The sequence below is a fragment of the Pleurodeles waltl genome, chromosome 8 (assembly GCF_031143425.1).
Source record: "Pleurodeles waltl isolate 20211129_DDA chromosome 8, aPleWal1.hap1.20221129, whole genome shotgun sequence".
Classification (NCBI taxonomy): domain Eukaryota; kingdom Metazoa; phylum Chordata; class Amphibia; order Caudata; family Salamandridae; genus Pleurodeles; species Pleurodeles waltl.
This window is the reverse complement of record NC_090447.1, coordinates 1,219,788,431-1,219,811,578: the sequence shown is the minus strand read 5'-3', so window position 1 is coordinate 1,219,811,578 and position 23,148 is coordinate 1,219,788,431.

The window sequence follows — 23,148 nt, the reverse complement described above, 5'->3', positions numbered from 1 at the left end:
AAAAAATGTCTGGCACAGGCCAAAGTGTTGATCTGTCCAAACTTGCATATGACAACCTTAGCTGGAAAAGAGCAAAGAGTCTCTGTATAGAGAGAGGTTAGAGTGTAGGGAAGAATCCTTCCTTGGAACTGTTAGTTAACATGCTTAGAGAACAGGATAAGGCCATAGGTGCCCCATCTGTTGAAAAAGTACCTAATAGTTCTCAATCTGATTCAGGGACTCCCCCAGGAAAAGATTCAGGAAAGAAACTTCCTAGCCTGCCCATTACTAGACAGTCTAGCATAGATGGTAATGATGATGAGCCACACCATAGAAATAGTGTTGTCTCACATCATAGCAAAAGCATTTATTCTCACCATACTGGTAGTAATGTTTCTGTTAACCAAGCTGTTAGGGTGGCTTCTGTAAGGGACAGGTCTCCTCCTGTTCATTCCCATCATAGCTCTGTTTCTATGAATGTCCCTCCCACCAACCCTGATGACAGAATGTTAGAGAGGGAACTCAATAAGTTGAGGGTGGAACAAACCAGACTGAAGCTTAAAAAGCAACAGCTGGATTTGGATAGACAGTCTTTTGAATTAGAGAAGGAAAGACAGAAGTTGGGTTTAGAAACCCATGGTGGCAGCAGCAGTATTCCCCATAGTCATCCTGCAAAAGAGCATGATTCCAGGAATCTGCACAAGATAGTTCCCCCTTATAAGGAGGGGGATGACATTAACAAGTGGTTTGCTGCACTTGAGAGGGCCTGTGTTGTACAGGATGTCCCTCAAAGGCAGTGGGCTGCTATCCTATGGCTATCATTTAGTGGAAAAGGTAGGGATAGGCTCCTTACTGTGAAAGAAAATGATGCTAATAATTTCCAAGTTCTTAAGAATGCACTCCTGGATGGTTATGGCTTAACCACTGAACAGTACAGGATAAAGTTCAGAGAGACCAAAAAGGAGTCTTCACAAGACTGGGTTGATTTTATTGACCATTCAGTGAAGGCCTTGGAGGGGTGGTTACATGGCAGTAAAGTTACTGATTATGACAGCCTGTATAACTTAATCCTGAGAGAGCATATTCTTAATAATTGTGTGTCTGATTTGTTGCACCAGTACTTGGTGGACTCTGATCTGACCTCTCCCCAAGAATTGGGAACGAAGGCAGACAAATGGGTCAGAACAAGAGTGAACAGAAAAGTTCATACAGGGGGTGACAAAGATGGCAACAAAAAGAAGGATGGTAAGTCTTCTGACAAGGGTGAGGACAAATCTAAAAATGAGTCTTCATCAGGCCCACAAAAACACTCTGGTGGGGGTGGTGGGTCCAAATCCTCTTTTAATCAGAACAAGGAAAAGAAACCATGGTGCTATTTATGTAAAATAAAAGGCCATTGGACAACAGATCCCAGTTGTCCAAAGAAAGGCACCACAGCTCCTACCACTACAACCCCTACTGCTACACCTAGTGTCCCTACTAATAGCAGTGGTGGTGGGAGCAAACCTACTAATAGCCAATCCAAGGGAGTAGCTGGGCTCACTATTGGTAACTTAGTTGGGGTTGGTCTGATTAGGGAGACCACAGAGGCTACTTTAGTCTCTGAAGGGGCTATTGATTTAGCCACTTTGGTTGCTTGCCCCCATAACTTGGAGAAGTACAAGCAACTAACCCTAATAAATGGTGTTGAGGTCCAGGCCTACAGGGACACAGGTGCCAGTGTCACAATGGTGATTGAGAAACTGGTGCACCCTGAACAACACATACTTGGACACCAGTACCAAGTAACCAATGCTCACAACATAACACAAAGCCACCCCATGGCTGTTGTAAATCTCAACTGGGGGGGGGGTAACTGGTCCAAAGAAAGTTGTGGTAGCTTCAGATTTACCTGTAGACTGTCTATTAGGGAATGATTTGGAGACATCAGCTTGGTCAGATGTGGAGTTGGAGGCCCATGCAGCAATGCTGGGCATCCCAGGGCATATTTTTGCTTTGACAAGGGCTCAGGCCAAAAAGCAAAAAGGACAGGGAAGCTTGGATCCTGGAACAATGGACCAAGTGCTCCCTAAAGCTAGGGCTAGTAGAAGCAAACCACTTCCTACTATCCCTCCCTCTACAGTGGATTCTACTTCTGAGGAAGAAGAATTCCCTCCCTGTGCAGAACCTACACCAGAGGAGCTGGAAGCAGACACTGCTGAGCTTTTGGGTGAAGGGGGGCCTGCCAGAGAGGAGCTGAGTGTGGCACAGCAAACCTGTCCCACATTAGAGGGTCTCAGACAGCAAGCTGTCAAACAGGCTAATGGGGATGTCAGTGACTCTCACAGAGTTTACTGGGAGGACAACCTCTTGTACACTGAGCATAGGGATCCTAAACCTGGAGCTGCCAGGAGATTAGTGATTCCTCAGGAGTACAGAAAGTTCCTCCTAACACTGGCACATGACATTCCCTTAGCTGGGCATCTAGGACAAATGAAAACTTGGGACAGGCTTGTTTCCCTGTTTCATTGGCCTAGGATGTCTGAGGACACAAAGGAATTTTGTAAGTCCTGTGAAGCCTGTCAAGCCAGTGGCAAGACAGGTGGCACCCCAAAGGCACCCCTTATCCCACTGCCTGTGGTTGGGGTTCCCTTTGAAAGGGTAGGGGTTGACATAGTTGGCCCCCTTGACCCTCCTACTGCTTCAGGCAATAGGTTTATCTTAGTGGTAGTGGACCATGCCACAAGATATCCTGGAGCAATTCCTTTAAGGACCACTACAGCTCCTGCAGTGGCAAAGGCCCTCCTGGGAATATTTTCCAGGGTGGGCTTCCCAAAGGAAGTGGTATGAGACAGAGGAAGCAATTTCATGTCTGCATACTTAAAGGCCATGTGGAAGGAGTGTGGTGTAACGTACAAGTTCACAACACCCTATCATCCACAAACAAATGGACTGGTGGAGAGATTTAATAAAACTCTCAAAGGCATGATTATGGGTCTCCCTGAAAAACTCCGCAGGAGATGGGATATCCTTCTACCATGCCTCCTTTTTGCCTACAGGGAGGTACCCCAGAAAGGAGTGGGCTTCAGCCCCTTTGAACTTCTTTTTGGACACCCTGTTAGGGGTCCACTCACACTTGTAAAGGAGGGTTGGGAACAACCTTTAAAAGCTCCTAAGCAGGATATTGTGGATTATGTACTTGGCCTCAGATCAAGGATGGCTGAGTACATGAAAAAGGCCAGTAAAAACCTTCAGGCCAGCCAAGAGCTCCAGAAGCAATGGCATGATCAGAAGGCTGTTTTGGTTCAGTACCAACCAGGGCAGAAAGTGTGGGTCTTGGAGCCTGTGGCCCCAAGAGCACTCCAAGATAAATGGAGTGGACCCCACACAATTGTTGAAAAGAAGGGTGAAGTCACCTACTTGGTTGACTTAGGCACTGCCAGGAGTCCCCTTAGGGTGCTCCATGTCAACCGCCTGAAACCCTACTATGACAGGGCTGATCTCACCCTGCTCATGGCAACTGATGAGGGACAGGAAGAAGACAGTGATCCTCTACCTGATCTCTTCTCTTCCACAGAACAAGATGCTCTGGTGGAAGGTGTAGTTTTGGCTGATTGTCTTACTGCTGAGCAGAAAGACAATTGCATAAATCTCCTAGATCAATTCTCTGAACTCTTCTCTACTGTGCCAGGTACCACTTCTTGGTGTGAGCACACTATAGATACTGGAGACAGTTTACCTGTCAAAAGTAAGATCTATAGGCAGCCTGACCATGTCAGGGACTGCATAAAGCAAGAGGTCCAGAAAATGTTAGAACTAGGAGTAGTTGAGCACTCTGACAGTCCATGGGCTTCTCCTGTGGTACTGGTACCAAAACCCCATTCCAAAGATGGAAAGAAGGAAATGCGGTTTTGTGTAGACTATAGAGGTCTCAACTTGGTAACCAAAACTGATGCTCACCCTATACCCAGGGCAGATGAGCTCATAGATACACTGGCATCTGCCAAGTATCTAAGCACTTTTGATTTGACTGCAGGGTATTGGCAGATCAAATTGTCAGAAGAGGCTAAACCTAAGACTGCATTTTCAACCATTGGAGGACATTACCAGTTTACTGTAATGCCTTTTGGTTTGAAAAATGCACCTGCCACTTTTCAGAGGTTGGTGAACACAGTCCTGCAAGGGCTGGAAGCTTTCAGTGCAGCATATTTGGACGATATAGCTGTCTTTAGCTCCAGCTGGGATGATCACCTGGTCCACCTATGGAAAGTTTTGGAGGCTCTGCAAAAGGCAGGCCTCACTATCAAGGCTTCAAAGTGCCAGATAGGGCAGGGTAAGGTGGTTTATCTGGGACACCTTGTTGGTGGGGAACAGATTGCACCACTTCAGGGGAAAATCCAAACTATTATTGATTGGGTTCCCCCTACCACTCAGACTCAGGTGAGAGCCTTCCTAGGCCTCACTGGGTATTACAGGAGGTTCATTAAGAACTATGGCTCCATTGCAGCCCCTCTTAATGACCTCACATCCAAGAAAATGCCTAAAAAGGTATTATGGACAGCAAACTGTCAGAAAGCTTTTGAGGAGCTGAAGCAGGCCATGTGCTCTGCACCTGTCCTGAAAAGCCCTTGTTACTCTAAAAAATTCTATGTCCAAACTGATGCATCTGAATTAGGAGTAGGGGCAGTCCTATCACAACTTAATTCTGAGGGCCAGGATCAACCTGTTGCTTTTATTAGTAGGAGGTTGACCCCTAGAGAAAAGCGTTGGTCTGCCATAGAGAGGGAGGCCTTTGCTGTGGTCTGGGCTCTGAAGAAGTTGAGGCCATACCTGTTTGGCACTCACTTCATTGTTCAGACAGACCACAAACCTCTACTTTGGCTAAAACAAATGAAAGGTGAAAATCCTAAATTGTTGAGGTGGTGCATATCCCTACAGGGAATGGACTATACAGTGGAACATAGACCTGGGAGTAGCCACTCCAATGCAGATGGACTCTCCAGATATTTCCACTTAGACAATGAAGACTCATCAGGTCATGGCTAGTCTTATTGTCCTTCGTTTGGGGGGGGGTTGTGTAGGAAAGTACCATCTTGCCTGGCATGTTACCCCCATTTTTCACTGTATATATGTTGTTTTAGTTGTATGTGTCACTGGGACCCTGGTAACCCAGGGCCCCAGTGCTCATAAGTGTGCCTGAATGTGTTACCTGTGTAGTGACTAACTGTCTCACTGAGGCTCTGCTAATCAGAACCTCAGTGGTTATGCTCTCTCATTTCTTTCCAAATTGTCACTAACAGGCTAGTGACCATTTTTACCAATTTACATTGGCTTACTGGAACACCCTTATAATTCCCTAGTATATGTTACTGAGGTACCCAGGGTATTGGGGTTCCAGGAGATCCCTATGGGCTGCAGCATTTCTTTTGCCACCCATAGGGAGCTCTGACAATTCTTACACAGGCCTGCCACTGCAGCGTGAGTGAAATAACGTCCACGTTATTTCACAGCCATTTTACACTGCACTTAAGTAACTTATAAGTCACCTATATGTCTAACCTTTACCTGGTAAAGGTTAGGTGCAAAGTTACTTAGTGTGTGGGCACCCTGGCACTAGCCAAGGTGCCCCCACATTGTTCAGAGCCAATTCCCTGAACTTTGTGAGTGCGGGGACACCATTACACGCGTGCACTACATATAGGTCACTACCTATATGTAGCTTCACAATGGTAACTCCGAAAATGGCCATGTAACATGTCTATGATCATGGAATTGCCCCCTCTATGCCATCCTGGCATAGTTGGCACAATCCCATGATCCCAGTGGTCTGTAGCACAGACCCTGGTACTGCCAAACTGCCCTTCCTGGGGTTTCACTGCAGCTGCTGCTGCTGCCAACCCCTCAGACAGGCATCTGCCCTCCTGGGGTCCAACCAGGCCTGGCCCAGGATGGCAGAACAAAGAACTTCCTCTGAGAGAGGGTGTGACACCCTCTCCCTTTGGAAAATGGTGTGAAGGCAGGGGAAGAGTAGCCTCCCCCAGCCTCTGGAAATGCTTTGTTGGGCACAGATGTGCCCAATTCTGCATAAGCCAGTCTACACCGGTTCAGGGACCCCTTAGCCCCTGCTCTGGCGTGAAACTGGACAAAGGAAAGGGGAGTGACCACTCCCCTGACCTGCACCTCCCCTGGGAGGTGTCCAGAGCTCCTCCAGTGTGCCCCAGACCTCTGCCATCTTGGAAACAGAGGTGCTGCTGGCACACTGGACTGCTCTGAGTGGCCAGTGCCACCAGGTGACGTCAGAGACTCCTTGTGATAGGCTCCTTCAGGTGTTGCTAGCCTATCCTCTCTCCTAGGTAGCCAAACCCTCTTTTCTGGCTATTTAGGGTCTCTGCCTCTGGGGAAACTTTAGATAATGAATGCAAGAGCTCATCCGAGTTCCTCTGCATCTCTCTCTTCACCTTCTGATAAGGAAACGACTGCTGACCGCGCTGGAAGCCTGCAAACCTGCAACATAGTAGCAAAGACGACTACTGCAACTCTGTAACGCTGATCCTGCCGCCTTCTCAACTGTTTTCCTGCTTGTGCATGCTGTGGGGGTAGCCTGCCTCCTCTCTGCACCAGAAGCTCCGAAGAAATCTCCCGTGGGTCGACGGAATCTTCCCCCTGCAACCGCAGGCACCAAAAAGCTGCATTACCGGTCCCTTGGGTCTCCTCTCAGCACGACGAGCGAGGTCCCTCGAATCCAGCGACTCTGTCCAAGTGACTCTTCAGTCCAAGTTTGGTGGAGGTAAGTCCTTGCCTCACCTCGCTGGGCTGCATTGCTGGGAACCGCGACTTTGCAGCTACTCCGGCCCCTGTGCACTTCCGGCGGAAATCCTTTGTGCACAGCCAAGCCTGGGTCCACGGCACTCTAACCTGCATTGCACGACTTTCTAAGTTGGTCTCCGGCGACGTGGGACTCCTTTGTGCAACTTCGGCAAGCACCGTTTCACGCATCCTTGTAGTGCCTGTTTCTGGCACTTCTCCGGGTGCTACCTGCTTCAGTGAGGGCTCTTTGTCTTGCTCGACGTCCCCTCTCTCTTCAGGTCCAATTTGCGACCTCCTGGTCTCTCCTGGGCCCCAGCAGCGTCCAAAAACGCCAAACGCACGATTTGCGCCTAGCAAGGCTTGTTGGCGTCCTTTCGGCGGGAAAACACTTCTGCACAACTCTCCACGGCGAGTGGGGTCCGTCCACCAAAGGGGAAGTCTCTAGCCCTTTTCGTTCCTGCAGAAACCTCAGCTTCTTCTGTCCAGTAGAAGCTTCTTTGCACTCGCAGCTGGCATTTCCTGGGCATCTGCCCATCTCCGACTTGCTTGTGACTTTTGGACTTGGTCCCCTTGTTCCACAGGTACCCTAGATTGGAAATCCACAGTTGTTGCATTGCTGGTTTGTGTCTTTCCTGCATTATTCCTCTAACACGACTTCTTTGTCCTTAGGGGAACTTTAGTGCACTTTGCACTCACTTTTCAGGGTCTTGGGGAGGGTTATTTTTCTAACTCTCACTATTTTCTAATAGTCCCAGCGACCCTCTACAAGGTCACATAGGTTTGGGGTCCATTCGTGGTTCGCATTCCACTTTTGGAGTATATGGTTTGTGTTGCCCCTATCCCTATGTTTCCCCATTGCATCCTATTGTAACTATACATTGTTTGCACTGTTTTCTAAGACTATACTGCATATTTTTGCTATTGTGTATATATATCTTGTGTATATTTCCTATCCTCTCACTGAGGGTACACTCTAAGATACTTTGGCATATTGTCATAAAAATAAAGTACCTTTATTTTTAGTATAATTGTGTATTGTGTTTTCTTCTGATATTGTGCATATGACACTAAGTGGTACTGTAGTAGCTTCACACGTCTCCTAGTTCAGCCTAAGCTGCTCTGCTAAGCTACCATTATCTATCAGCCTAAGCTGCTAGACACCCTATACACTAATAAGGGATAACTGGGCCTGGTGCAAGGTGCAAGTACCCCTTGGTACTCACTACAAGCCAGTCCAGCCTCCTACAATAGTGGACTATGTACTTGGCCTAAGATCCAGAATGGCTGAGTATATGAAAAAGGCCAGCAAAAACCTTCAGGCCAGCCAAGAGCTCCAAAAGCAATGGCATGACTAGAAGGCTGTTCTGATTCAGTACCAACCAGGGCAGAAAGTGTGGGTCTTGGAGCCTGTGGCCCCAAGAGCATCCAAGACAAATGGAGTGGTCCCCACATTATTGTTGAGAAAAAGGGAGAAGTCACCTACTTGGTTGACTTAGGCACTGCCAGGAGTCCCCTTAGGGTGCTCCATTTCAATCGCCTGAAACCCTACTATGACAGGGCTGATCTGACCCTGCTCATGGCAACAGATGAAGGACAGGAAGAAGAGAGTGACCCTCTCCCTGATCTCTTCTCTTCCACAGAACTAGATGCTCTAGTGGAAGGTGTAGTTTTGGCAGATTGTCTTACTGCTGAGCAGAAAGACCACTGCATAAATCTACTGGGTCTGTTTTCTGAACTCTTTTCTACTGTGCCAGGCACCACTTCTTGGTGTGAGCACACTATAGATACTGGAGACAGCTTGCCTGTCAAATGTATGATCTATAGGCAGCCTGACCATGTCAGGGACTGCATAAAACAAGAAGTTCAGAAAATGCTTGAACTGGGAGTGGTTGAGCACTCTGAAAGTCCATGGGCCTCTCCTGTGGTACTTGTACCAAAACCTCATTCCAAAGATGGGAAAAGGGAAATGAGATTTTGTGTGGATTACAGAGGTCTCAACCAGGTAACTAAAACTGATGCTCACCCTATACCCAGGGCAGATGAGCTCATAGATAGACTGGCATCTGCCAAGTATCTAAGCACCTTTGATTTGACTGCAGGGTATTGGCAGATCAAGTTATCAGAGGATGCTAAAGCAAAAACTGCATTTTCAACCATTGGAGGGCCCTACCAATTCACAGTAATGCCTTTTGGGTTGAAAAATGCACCTGCCACTTTTCAGGGGTTGGTGAATACAGTCCTGCAAGGGTTGGAGGCTTTTAGTGCAGCATTTCTGATGGATACAACTACCTGTGGATTCCTCACCTAATGAATACTCCCATAACGCCAGCATTCAACGGAAATCTTCTTCCTAGCTTCTGCACGTCGACGAGGACGTCACATTTGCTCACGCGATGCCGTCTGACGTCATACAGGCAATAAGAAGTCCTCGCCGACGTTAGTTCCCTTTTTTCCGTGCCATTCGAAACGGTTATCTTCGAGGGAGCTACTGTTGCTTTTTGAGTTACACTGTGTTTTTCTGCTGCGTGTTTTTTCTCTGAGGTTACTATGTCTCAGAGGAAGTCTGGTTTCAAGCCCTGTCGAGAGTGTGGGGGCAAAATGTCGGTTACTGACCCACATTCGGACTGCTTGTGGTGTTTGAGTTCCGACCACGATGTGGCCACGTGTGATTCATGTCAACACATGAATCCGAAAGCCCTGAAGGAGCGAGAGGCCAAACTTTTTATGGCGAAGTCGAAGAGAAAGGAGAAGAGACACCATAGAAAATCCTCCTCGCCGAAGTCTCATCAACGTCCGAGACTCCCGGCGCCGTCGGGACTCACAGCGCCATTCGAGCAAGGAGAGGTCTCGATCGGGGTCGCCATCGGCTCGGCGTCGGAAGACTTGGGAGGTCAGTCCCACAGTCACTCCTCATCCATCGATGCCGTTGCCTTCTCCGGCTTCACCGACTTCGCCTGGGCAGACGTCTTTAGTGTTTGAGGTGCCACAGCCTCAGGTGTTCTCACCGACGTTGCGGACGTCGAGGCCGGCATCGGGGTCGCCTTCGATCCAGGCACCCCAGTATCTGGCTTTCCCGGCCCCTGGAGCCGATAATACTGCATTTTTAAATGCGGTGTTTACCATCTTCCAGCAGATGGCTCCAGGCGGGGCTCCGACTGGTCCTTCGGGCCCGTTGGCTTTCAGCTTGGGTGCTCCGGCGCCACTACGGCCAGCACCCTTCATGCCCTTTCTCCCCTTGGGGAATGTGGGCTCGTCGCCGGTGTTGGCTCCGGTGTCGGCTCCGGTGGCTCCAGAGGTTTCGGCCCCGGAGGTTTCGGCTCCATCGGCTTCGGGGTTTCGGCTAGTGTCCCCGGCAGGGCCTTCTGAGACTCTGAGGCACACTTTTCTTTATTCGACTCCTGGCTCGGCATCGAAGCTTCCTGAGACGCCTGACCCGGCGTCGGACGGATCCGGTGATCGGCGTCGTTCCTCGACTTCTGCAGACGCTATGTCGACGCCGAGAATTGAGGAGAGGTTACATTCGAGGAGACGTGCTCTCCGTCTCTTGGAGGAACAGGAATATCAACGGGTCCTGGAGGAAGGAGAAATTGAGGATTCTGGCGAGGGTCTTCATGGACTGGATACAGCTAGTGGCCTTGATACTTCCCCTGAGTGGGACTTGTCATCTCCAGGGGAGTATACTGAAGAGGCAGCCACTTTTCATGCTGTAATAAGGAAGGCGGCTAACTTCCTCGAACTGCCTTTGCCGGTGGCTGAGGCGAAACAAAATTTACTGACTGAGGTCTTACATCCGGCCTCTACATCGGCAGAGCCTCTTTTGCCATTTAACGAGGCGCTGCTTTAACCAGTATTGGAGGTCTGGAAGAAGCCGGTATCTTCCTCGGCTGTCAATAGGTCTGTGGCCAGGAGGTATCGGGCTGCACCATCTGACCCTGGCTTTCTTTCCAGACACCCTACGCCGGAAAGCTTGATGGTCCAGGCTTCCTGTTCTGCAAGATCTGCGCCTGGATCTTTTCCAACAGTGCCGGCGGACAGAGACTCCAAAAAGATAGACTCACAGTCAAAGAAAGTGTTTTCGTCTTGTAGCATGGCGTTAAAGTCCACCAACGCTACGTGTATCTTGGAGAGGTACATCTATGCTCTGATGGACGAGATAACATCTTCGCATACAGAGCTTCCTCAAGGACTCTTGAATCTCGTGTCGGAGGCTCAGGCTGCTGCAACCCAGGTTATTCAATCTGGGTTGGATACAACTGACTCGGTGGCTAGAGCAATGGGCACGGCGGTGGTTGCGAGAAGACAGGCTTGGCTTCGCAACTCAGGGTTCTCTTTGGATGTGCAGTCGACCCTGTTGGACCTCCCGTTTGATGGGGACAAACTTTTTGGTGCCAAGGCAGATTCGGCCTTGGAGAGGTTTAAGGAAAGCAGGGCCACGGGCAAGTCGTTAGGACTGCAAGCCGCTTCTTCTGCCTCCTCCAGATTTTTTAGGAGGTTTCGAGGATTTGGTCGTGGCTCATCCTCCTCTTCCTTTCGGGGAAAATTCCAACAACATACCTCCTCTCTCACCTTTAGATCATTTAGAGGGAGGGCTAGGGTCCGTACCAGAGGAGCCTCTCAGCAGCACTCTGCCTCTTCCTCGTCCTCTGGAGGGGTGCAGCAGGGGAAGCAGCCTTAGGCTTCCACCAATTCCCACTCACTCCTCTCCTGTAGGGGGAAGGTTACTGTATTTTCTTCACAAGTGGGAGGTCATCACATCAGACACCTGGGTTACCAGCATTGTGGGAAAAGGCTACACCCTTCCCTTTCGGGAGTTTCCACCCCCCATCCCGCACCGCCCATCTTATTGTTCAGAAGAACACCTCCTGTTGTTAGAACAGGAGGTTCAAGTCCTCCTTTCAAAGGGCGCGGTGGAGTTGGTTCCAGAGCAGGAAAAGGGTCAAGGTTGTTACTCAAGGTACTTCCTGATTCCCAAGAAGGATGGTCGGTTGAGACCAATCTTGGACCTGAGGATTTTGAATTGGTTCCTCAAACAGGAAAAGTTCAAGATGCTGACCCTAGCTCAGGTGCTTTTGGCATTGAACAAGGGAGATTGGATGGTGTCTGTCGACTTGCAGGATGCTTACTTTCATATCCCGATACTCAAGTCGCACAGGAAGTATCTCCGGTTTGTGGTGGGGTCGCAGCACTATCAGTTTGCGGTCCTCCCGTTTGGTCTTACTTCAGCACCTCGAGTCTTCACGAAGGTGATGTCGGTGGTTGCGGCAGAGCTCAGAAGGAAGGGGATAGAAGTATTCCCTTACCTGGACGACTGGTTGATCAAAGCCAAGTCCCCGGAGCTTGTGTTGCATCATCTGCAGTCGACAACCCAGTTGTTGTTCGACCTGGGCTTTTCGGTGAACGTGCACAAATCTCACCTAGAGCCCTCTCAACGCCTCCTGTTCATAGGGGCAGTACTGGATACAACATTGATCGAGCCTTTCCTCCGCCTCAGCGGATTAAAAATATTCAGGAGTTGGTTCCAATGTTTCGAAGTGGAGCGGTCATTCCAGTCCTCAAGGTCCTTCGTCTGCTCGGTCTGTTTGCCTCCTGCATACTGTTGGTCATGCATGCTCGCTGGCACATGAGGGCTCTTCAGTGGTGCCTCCGAAGGCAGTGGTCTCAACACAGAGGAGATCTCAAAGGTTCTGTCAGGATCTCCAGAGATGCTGCCACGGATTTGAAGTGGTGGGTTGCAGACGACAATCTTTCCCAAGGAAGGCCGTTCATGCAGCCTCCACCAGTGACCACGTCATAACGGATGCTTCCACTCTAGGGTGGGGAGCTCATCTGGGGGACCTGGAGATCAAAGGGCTTTGGTCTCCAGAGGAACAGATTTTTCATATCAATCTGTTAGAGTTACGGGCTGTACGTCTGGCTCTCAAGGCCTTCCTCCCATCCCTTAGTGGTCAGTCGGTTCAGGTCCTGACAGACAATACTACCGTGATGTGGTATATAAACAAACAGGGAGGAGTGGGGTCGTATCTTCTCTGCAGAGAAGCTCTTCGACTATGGTCCTGGGCGAAGGAACATCGGATTTGCTTGGTAGCAAATCATCTGGCCGGAGTCTTGAATGTACGTGCGGACAGTCACAGTCGCCATTTCTCGGCCGACCACGAGTGGCGTCTCCATCCAGATCAAGTCCGTCTAATCTTCCAGTTGTGGGGGTTTCCTCGGATAGATGTTTGCCACCTGGGAGAACTCGCACTGTCCGTTATTCTGCAGCCTCCAGTATCCGGTGCAGGGAGCTTTGGGGGACGCGTTTCAGAGAACCTGGTGCGACCAGTTGCTTTACGCGTTTTCCCCCCATACCCTTGATTCCTCGAGTATTGAGGAAAATTCGCCAAGACCGGGCCCAAGTAATCTTAATAGCTCCGGATTGGCCAAGGAGGGTGTGGTATTCCGACCTTCTCCAACTCTCACTGTGCCCTCCGCTCCGTCTCAGGGCAGACCTCCTCTTGCAGTCGCAGGGGCAGGTTTTACACCCCAACCTCCAGAGTCTGCACCTACATGCCTGGAGATTGAACGGGGCAATCTGAGTTCCTTCTCTCTCCCGCCTGATGTAGTGGATGTTATCTTAGCGGCCAGGCGACACTCCACTAAATCTATCTACGCTAATAGGTGGTCTAAATTTGTGGTATGGTGTGGAGAGAGACAGATTGATCCCTTACGTGCTCATTTGTCAGATGTTTTATCTTTTGCTTTGTCTTTAGCACAGAGGGGTGGTGCAGTGGCTACTATTAAAGGTTACTTGTCTGCCTTGTCAGCTTTCATTTGTCTTCCAGACCAACCTTTGTTATTTAAATCTCCTATAGTGCTTAGATTCTTGAAGGGCCTTATGAATACATATCCTCCAAATCCTTTTGTTATGCCTCAATGGGATTTGTCCTTGGTCCTGACTTTCCTTATGGGGTCCCCTTTTGAGCCTATGCATTCTTGCCCCTTAAGGTTCTTAGTTCTTAAAACAGTCTTCCTGGTGGCTATAACATCTGCAAGGAGAGTGAGTGAGTTGCAGGCTTTATCGGTAAAACCCCCTTATATAACTTTTTATGGGGATAAGGTGGTGTTGAGGACCAAGGCTGCTTTCCTTCCGAAGGTTGTTTCACCCTTCCATTTGGCCCAGACAATTACTCTGTCCACGTTCTATCCTCCGCCTCATCCTTCAAGGGAAGAAGAGAGACTACATTGCTTGGACCCAAAGAGGGCGTTAAGCTTTTACATAGACAGAACGAAGGATTTCAGGCTGGAGGATCAGCTTTTCATCGGATACGTGGGCAAGAGGAGAGGAAAGGCAGTCCACAAGAGAACACTCTCCAGGTGGGTTGTTCTTTGCATTAAAATGTGTTACTCTTTTGCAAAGAAGGATCCTCCTGATGGTATTAGAGCTCATTCCACCAGGGCTAAGTCGGCCACTTCGGCCTTGGCTAGAGGTGTTCCTGTGGTCGACATCTGTAAGGCCGCAACTTGGTCGTCCCTTCACACTTTTGCGAAGCATTACTGCTTGGACTCTGAGGTCAGAAGGGACGGCCATTTTGCACGGTCAGTGCTGCAGGATTTCTTGGTTTGACCATACAGGCACCCACCACCGGGCGCGGGACTGCTTTGGGACTCTATTCATTAGGTGAGGAATCCACAGGTAGTTGTATCCATCAGAAGAACGAGTTACTTACCTTCAGTAACGACTTTTCTGGTGGATACATTAGCTACCTGTGGATTCCTCTTGGTCCCACCCGCCTCCCCGTTGCCTTTTTGGTCTCACCAAGTAATTCTTGAGTGTGCTCCTCTTGGTCTTGAGGACTGCAATAGATTATGTATATATGGAAATATGTATATGTTTATATGTCTATATATATATATATTTGTATATATATATATATATATATATTTAGTGTATATATTTATTTATTTAAAAAAAAATATATATATATATATATATATATATATATATATATATATATATATATATTACATTTATAGCCGTCTTCTTGCAATGATGTGTGGTTTACAATGTTATGAGATGTTGCTTTTGTCTTTCATCGCATTAGATTATTGTTCTCAGGCACGTAAAAAATGTTGGTACTGAAGTCGGCACGTCAGCGAGGACTTCTTATTGCCTGTATGACGTCAGACGGAGTCGCGTGGGCAAATGTGACGTCCTCGTCGACGTGCAGAAGCTAGGAAGAAGATTTCCATCGAATGCTGGCGCCATGGGAGTATTCATTAGGTGAGGAATCCACAGGTAGCTAATGTATCCACCAGAAAAGTTGTTACCGAAGGTAAGTAACTCGTTCATCTAGATGATATAGCTGTCTTTAGCTCCACCTGGGATGATCACCTTGTCCACCTGTGACAAGTTTTGGAGGCCCTGCAAAAGGCAGGCCTCACTATCAAGGCTTCAAAGTGCCAAATAGGGCAGGTGAAAGTGGTTTATCTGGGACACCTGGTAGGCGGAGAACAGATTGCACCACTTCAGGGGAAAATCAAAACTATCATAGATTGGGTTCCCCCTACAACTCAGACTCGAGTGAGAGCCTTTTTAGGCCTCACTGGGTACTACAGGAGGTTCATAAAGAACTATGGCTCCATAGCAGCCCCTCCTAATGACCTCACTTCAAAGAAAATGCCTAAAAAGGTATTGTGGACAGCTAACTGTCAAAAAGCTTTTGAGGAGCTGAAGCGTGTCATGTGCTCTGCACCTGTCCTAAAAAGCCCCTGTTACTCCAAAAGATTCATTGTCCAAACTGATGCCTCTGAACTAGGGGTAGGGGCAGTCTTATCACAACTCAATTCTGAGGGCCAGGATCAACCTGTTGCTTTTATCAGCAGGAGGTTGACCCCTAGAGAAAAGCGTTGGTCTGCCATAGAGAGGGAGGCCTTTGCTGTGGTCTGGGCACTGAAGAAGTTGAGGCCATACCTGTTTGGCACTCACTTCATTGTTCTGACAGACCACAAACCTCTACTTTGGCTAAAACAAATGAAAGGTGAAAACCCTAAATTGTTGAGGTGGTCCATATCTCTACAGGGAATGGACTATACAGTGGAACATAGACCTGGGAGTACCCACTCCAATGCAGATGGACTCTCCAGATATTTCCACTTAGACAATGAAGACTCATCAGGTCATGGCTAGTCTTATTGTCCTTCGTTTGGGGGGGGGGGGTTGTGTAGGAAAGTACCATCTTGCCTGGCATGTTACCCCCATATTTCACTGTATATATTTTGTTTTAGTTGTATGTGTCACTCAGGGCCCCAGTGCTCATAAGTGTGCCCTGTACGTGTTCCCTGTGTGATGACTAAATGCCTCACTGAGGCTCTGCTAACCAGAACCTCAGTGGTTATGCTCTCTGTTTGCTTTCCAAATTGTCACCAACAGGCTAGTGACCATTTCACCAATTCACATTGGCATACTGGAACACCCTTATAATTCCCTAGTATATGGTACTGAGGTACCCAGGGTATTGGGGTTCCAGGAGATCCCTATGGGCTGCAGCATTTCTTTTGCCACCCATAGGGAGCTCTGACAATTCTTACACAGGCCTGCCACTGCAGCCTGAGTGAAATAACGTCCACGTTATGTCACAGCCATTTACCACTGCACCTAAGTAACTTATAAGTCACCTATATGTCTAACCTTTACCTGGTAAAGGTTGGGTGCTAAGTTACTTAGTGGGTGGGCACCCTGGCACTAGCCAAGGTGCCCCCACATCATTCAGGGCAAATTCCCTGGACTTTGTGAGGGCGGGGACATCATTACACGCGTGCACTATACATAGGTCACTACCTATGTATAGCGTCACAATGGTAACTCCGAACATGGCCATGTAACATGTCTAAGATCATGGAATTGTTACCCCAATGCCATTCTGGCATTGGGGAGACAATTCCATGATCCCCCGAGTCTCTAGCACAGACCTGGGTACTGCCAAACTACCTTTACTGGGGTTTCACTGCAGCTGCTGCTGCTGCCAACCCCTCAGACAGGTTTCTGCCCTCCTGGGGTCCAGCCAGGCTTGGCCGAGGAAGGCAGAACAAAGGACTTCCTCAGAGAGAGGGTGTTACACCCTCTCCCTTTGGAAAAAGGTGTCAGGGCTGGGGAGGAGTAGCCTCCCCCAGCCTCTGGAAATGCTTTGATGGGCATAGATGGTGCCCATCTCTGCATAAGCCAGTCTACACCGGTTCAGGGATCCCCCAGCCCTGCTCTGGCACGAACTGGACAAAGGAAAGGGGAGTGACCACTCCCCTGACCTGCACCTCCCCTAGGAGGTGCCCAGAGCTCCTCCAGTGTGCTCCAGACCTCTGCCATCTTGGAAACAGAGGTGCTGCTGGCACACTGGACTGCTCTGAGTGGCCAGTGCCAGCAGGTGACGTCAGAGACTCCTTCTGATAGGCTCTTACCTGTGTTGCTAGCCTATCCTCCTTCCTAAGTAGCCAGACCTCCTTTTCTGGCTATTTAAGGTCTCTTAGATAACAAATGCAAGAGCTCATCAGAATTCCTCTGCATCTCTCTCTTCACCTTCTGCCAAGGAATCGACCGCTGACTGCTCTGGACGCCTGCAAAACCGCAACAAAGTAGCAAAGACGAAGACTGCAACCTTGTATCGCTGATCATGCAGCCTTCTCAACTGTTTTCCTGGTGGTGCATGCTGTGGGGGTAGTCTGCCTCCTCTCTGCACTAGAAGCTCTGAAGAAATCTCCTGTGGGTCGACGGAATCGTCCCCCTGCTACCGCAGGCACCAAAAGACTGCATCACCGGTCCTCTGGGTCCCCTCTCAGCACGACGAGCGTGGTCCCTGGAACTCAGCAACTCTGTCCAAGTGACTCCCACAGTCAAGTTTGGTGGAGGTAAGCCCTTGCCTCCCCACGCTAGACTGCATTGCTGGGTACCACGTGATTTGCAGCTGCTCCGGCTCCTGTGCACTCTTCCAGGATTTCATTTGTGCACAGCCAAGCCTGGGTCCCCGACACTCTAACCTGCAGTGCACGACCTCCTGAGTTGTCCTCTGGCATCGTGGGACCTTCTTTTGTGACTTCGGGTGAGCTCCGGTTCACTCTTCTTCGTAGTGCCTGTTTCGGCACTTCTGCGGGTGCTGCTTGCTTCTGAGTGGGCTCCTTGTCTTGCTGGTCGCCCCCTCTGTCTCCTCACGCAGTTGGCGACATCCTGGTCCCTCCTGGGCCACAGCAGCATCCAAAAACCCTAACCGCGACCATTGCAGCTAGCAAGGCTTGTTTGCGGTCTTTCTGCGTGATAACACCTCTGCAAGCTTCTTCACGACGTGGGACATCCATCCTCCAAAGGGGAAGTTCCTAGTCCTCTTCGTTCTTGCAGAATCCACAGCTTCTACCATCCGGTGGCAGCTTCTTTGCACCCTCAGCCCGGCATTTCCTGGGCATCTGCCCACTTCCGACTTGAGTGTGACTCTTGGACTTGGTCCCCTTGTTCCACAGGTACTCTCGTCTGGAAATCCATTGTTGTTGCATTGCTGGTGTTGGTCTTCCTTGCAGAATTCCCCTATCATGACTTCTGTGCTCTCTGGGGAACTTAGGTGCACTTTACACCTACTTTTCAGGGTCTTGGTGTGGGCTATTTTTCTAACCCTCACTGTTTTCTTACAGTCCCAACGACCCTCTGCAAGCTCACATAGGTTTGGGGCTAATTCGTGATTCGCATTCACTTCTAGAGTATATGGTTTGTGTCGCCCCTATACCTATGTGCTCTCATTGCAATCTATTGTGACTGTACATTGCTTGCATTGCTTTGTATTGCTATTACTGCATAATTTTGGTCTTGTGTACATATATCTTGTGTATATTTGCTATCCTCATACTGAGGGTACTCACTGAGATATTTTTGGCATATTGTCATAAAAATAAAGTACCTTTATTTTTAGTATATCTGTGTATTGTGTTTTCTTATGATATTGTGCATATGACCCCAGTGATATAGTAGGAGCTTTACACGTCTCGTAGTTCAGCCTAAGCTGCTCTGCTAATCTACCTTTTCTATCAGCCTAAGCTGCTAGACACCTCTTCTACACTAATAAGGGATAACTGGACCTGGTGCAGAGTGTAAGTACCCCTTGGTACCACTACAAACCAGGCCAACCTCCTACACTCACCACCCTAGATAGGAGTATCTTTAATTTTCCACCCATCTCAGTGCCAGATCGGTGCCCAGCTCTACAGTCCTTGATATGCGGCCAAGCTGTCAGTATACACAAAGGTACTTTCTCCAACAGGGGCTTGCCTAATCAATACAGCCACCCCTTGCAATGGAGCAAACTGTCTCAAACCTTTGTCTCTTCTTCTCAGCAACACCATCTCTGTAAAAGGTTGGAATGCAACTGGTTGCCATTGTCTTTTGCCCTGGTGGTATTGGGCTGTCCCATCAGCGAACCATACATTCCGCTGCTCTTCCTCAGTGAGTTGTTCAAAATTTGGGGCAGGTTTGAATGAAGAAGGCTCAATCTCAGTCACTTCTGACTGACTGGCTATTGTTTGTAAGTTCACAGCCCACAACATATCCTCTTATAGGTTAAACACCCCTGTTGGTCTGGGCTTTGCTTTTTGCTGCAGATACCATTTCCTCTTTACAATGGTAGACTCTTGTGGCCTACCTACTCTAGCACCTGCTCCTCTTTCTCTCACTCAGCCCAACAAGGGAACTTGTGTTTTTAGGGCAATTGACTGGTCCCCATGGATGAGCTCGGTCTCTAATAGTGCCCAGTATGCTTCTGCAAACTCCTTCTCTAGAGGGGTATAATTATTCATTAACTGTGTCAGTTTCCTCGACCAAAATCTCTGTGGAACCTTCTTCCTTCCCTGCCTTTGCTACAGACTCCACACTGCCACATCATCCTGCATTGTGACCTCTAACCCAAGAAGATCCTGCTCAGTGATGGGACCTCATGTAAAGTAATTCTGCAATGTATCTTTTGCTCCTTTGAAGGCTTCTTGTGGCCCAAGCCCCAATGAAAAGAGTTGTTTTCCAAGTTATTTGGTAAAATTGTTACAGTATTTTTTCTGAATGAGGAATGTGCTGTCTTCACACCCCCATACACTCAATGAACCCCTGTGCTTTTGAGTTTGCTGTAGGGCTTTTCAACTGCTCCACCATATCAATCACTTTCTGTGGTATTCTTTTCACCAGTCTTGATCAGACACTAACCAAAAATCTGACCTATTATGCAGGACCCTGCACCTTTTTGGGATGGATGGCCCACCCTCTCTGCTGTAAGTAGTCAATCAATCTCTCTCTCAACCAACCCACAAAAGAAAATGCTTGCTGCCTGTGTGCACCTCACAACTGCTCCACCAACATGGCATGCATCATGACTGATCCCATTTTCAAACATTCAGCAAGTGATAAGGATATTCCATTTGCCCCTGTATCCCATAGCCAAACTAGCTATTTAAACAGGGGCTCTCCATGCATCTACCTGAACATGTGTGTTAAACCCTCACATTGTGTATAATCCTTCACCCTACTAGTATTTGCACTTGACCCCCAGCCATTCCTTTTGACGTGTTTTGCACTAGAGGATGAGCCTCTGGAACCTCTTCCATTTCACCTACATCCCTTTCTGATTCTACCACATATACTACTACCTCATAATTCCAGTCCCACTCATTACTGTCAGAAACTGACCCATAACATGTATTGGATTTCAAATCCTCTTTTTGCACAAACACCCTCACGTGCACCACTGGGGGTGCCCTACGCTTGTGCTTGTCTTTCAGAGCTACCTGCAATGCTAATGGGGTTCATTTTACCTCCATGTGATCCCCTCTTGCTAGGGCACTTTCCACAGTCTCACTCATACTAATCGGTCTCTTCTGTAAGGCTGCTACCTCATCCAGCAGTTTTCCTATCCCAGCATCTTGTATTAATATTTCCTTACACACCATGTGGTGCGCAGACAGGAAAAGCCATTCTACTTGTCCAGCTTCCCGACTTTTAGCCTTACTCTTTTAACAGCATTTTTCACTAAAGGAGGAGTCACCTTTTCATCTAAGTCTTCACCTGCAACCACTGCCGCTCCTCATTTTAGGATTCCTGTAATATCAGAAAATGGGTCTGACTACAAATGCCTGGGAAATGCGTTTGGTCTCTGCCCCCATCAGTACTTCTCCATCTGCTTTATCTCTTTTGCATTCCCACGGAGGCATTATTGATTTATACTCCACTCCTGGTACTAGTTATGTTGGACTGGCTGATGGCAACAAACCCAAGCAATATCAATCAAGAAAAAATCTCTACGGACACTCAGTAAGGAGCAACACAACGCTAGCGGATGCAATATGACCTAAATAAAACACTAGAATAAATGCATATCTTGGCAATGATTATTATACATTAGCAGAATGGTTGCAATAATATTTATTATAATAATGCAGTGCTAGCTCAATAACTTTGCAAGAAAGAAACAGACTGAAATCACTGACAATGCAGTAAATCAAAAACATAAAAATAATTCTGTAAATCAGGATAGCGCAGGAGAATCTGGCCTTTCAACCCGTGGTACTTAACTTAGTAGCACTAGGAAAACGTCTCCAACCTCTCTCTATCTCTTCATGCCTAGGAATGGTGCATCAGGGGCAGTGGCTCTGGGCACAATGGCAAATCTGCACGACTCCATCTGTAGAAGCTGGATAAAATAAACACAGACAAAAGTCAAATTTCTTAGGCAGCCTTTTATGTGACTCATGCAGCCATGCATCTTACACACCATGTCAGGTTCTATATACCGGAATACCACAATGTCGTGGGTACACAGCCACTCATTACAACCCTGGTGGTAAATGCCACCGCCCGCCTTGCTGACGCCCGCCAACATACTGTGACCGCGGCAGTATACCGTTACGGGTATTGTGAACCACACAGAGAAATCCGCCACTATACAGACACCCACACAAGTCCGCCAGCCCAAAGGTCAGTGATAAACTGGTGGTACCAAACCCCCCACCGTCACAGCAACAGAAATATGCCTACAGCATCATTACCCACGAATCACAGCGGCGGTCATTCAACCGCAGTAAACCATTGGCCATACACATCGCCATGCTCAAAATACACTCACACACTAACAAAACTACACCACATTGGACAATTCAAACTATACACACCTGACACACATACACACACCACACCCACAAACCCAATCCAATATAAAACACACACCCACAATACCCACAACCCCTTACAACGAAAACAAATATTGCCAACTGAGAGAGAGACAAGCCAGGAGCACCCACGGAATCTGAGCCACATAACACCATTACCCATACACCATCCGCACACCTCACAGCACACATCCCAACACATCACCCTCACGCATACCACTCACACTACACCCATGGCACCACAACGACACCCCAGATTCTCTGAGGAGGAGCTAAGGGTCATGGTGAAGAAAATCATCCGGGTAGAGCCACAGCTATTCGGATCACAGGTGCAGCAGACTTCCATTGCTAGGAAGATGGAGCTATGGCGGAGAGTCATGGATAGGGTCAACGCCATGGGACAGCAGCCCAGAACAAGGGATGACATCAGGAAGAGGTGGAACGACCTACGGGGGAAGGTGTGTTCTGTGGTAGCAAGACATCAGGTAGCCGTACAGAGGACTGGCGGTGGACCCCCACCTCCTCCCCCACAACTAACAACATGAGAGGAGGAAGTCTTGGCAATATTGCATCCTGAGGGCCTGGCAGGAGTAGCAGGAGGAATGGACTCTGGTAAGTCAAATCTTTACTACTATATCCCCCACCCTACCTGCATGCCATCACAAACTCCTACCCCTACCCTCACCCCAATCAGTCCACCACCTCACATATACCCCACTATCACAACCCACCCATCCCAATACCAAGCCCTGCATGCAACACCAATGCATGGATACCCATCACAGACCTGCATGGACACCCATTACCACAACTTGCACACTAGTGACAATCACTTAGCCAAACCAATAACATCTCACACAACCCAAACATGCCTTGCTAATAACAACCATAGAGGGAAACATATCCATGTATAAGATGGCACACACAGATACAATAGCACTGCATTTACATCCCAACAGGAACTCCACTCAACGTCACCGGATAGGCGGTGCCACCAACATCCAGTCCCCCCACAGAAGAGGCCCACAGTGATGACAGCAGCTCTGCACGCCTGGATCACGATGACCAACCTGGCCCATCAGGGACCTCTGGACGGTCAGTTACCCTGCCACACTCCCAACCCACCACAGAGCCTCTCCCCTCAGGAAACACCAGCACAGCACCCACCCAGTGGGCCCATACCTCTGTCCCCAGAACACATTAATCAGCAGTGTGTCCACTACTACA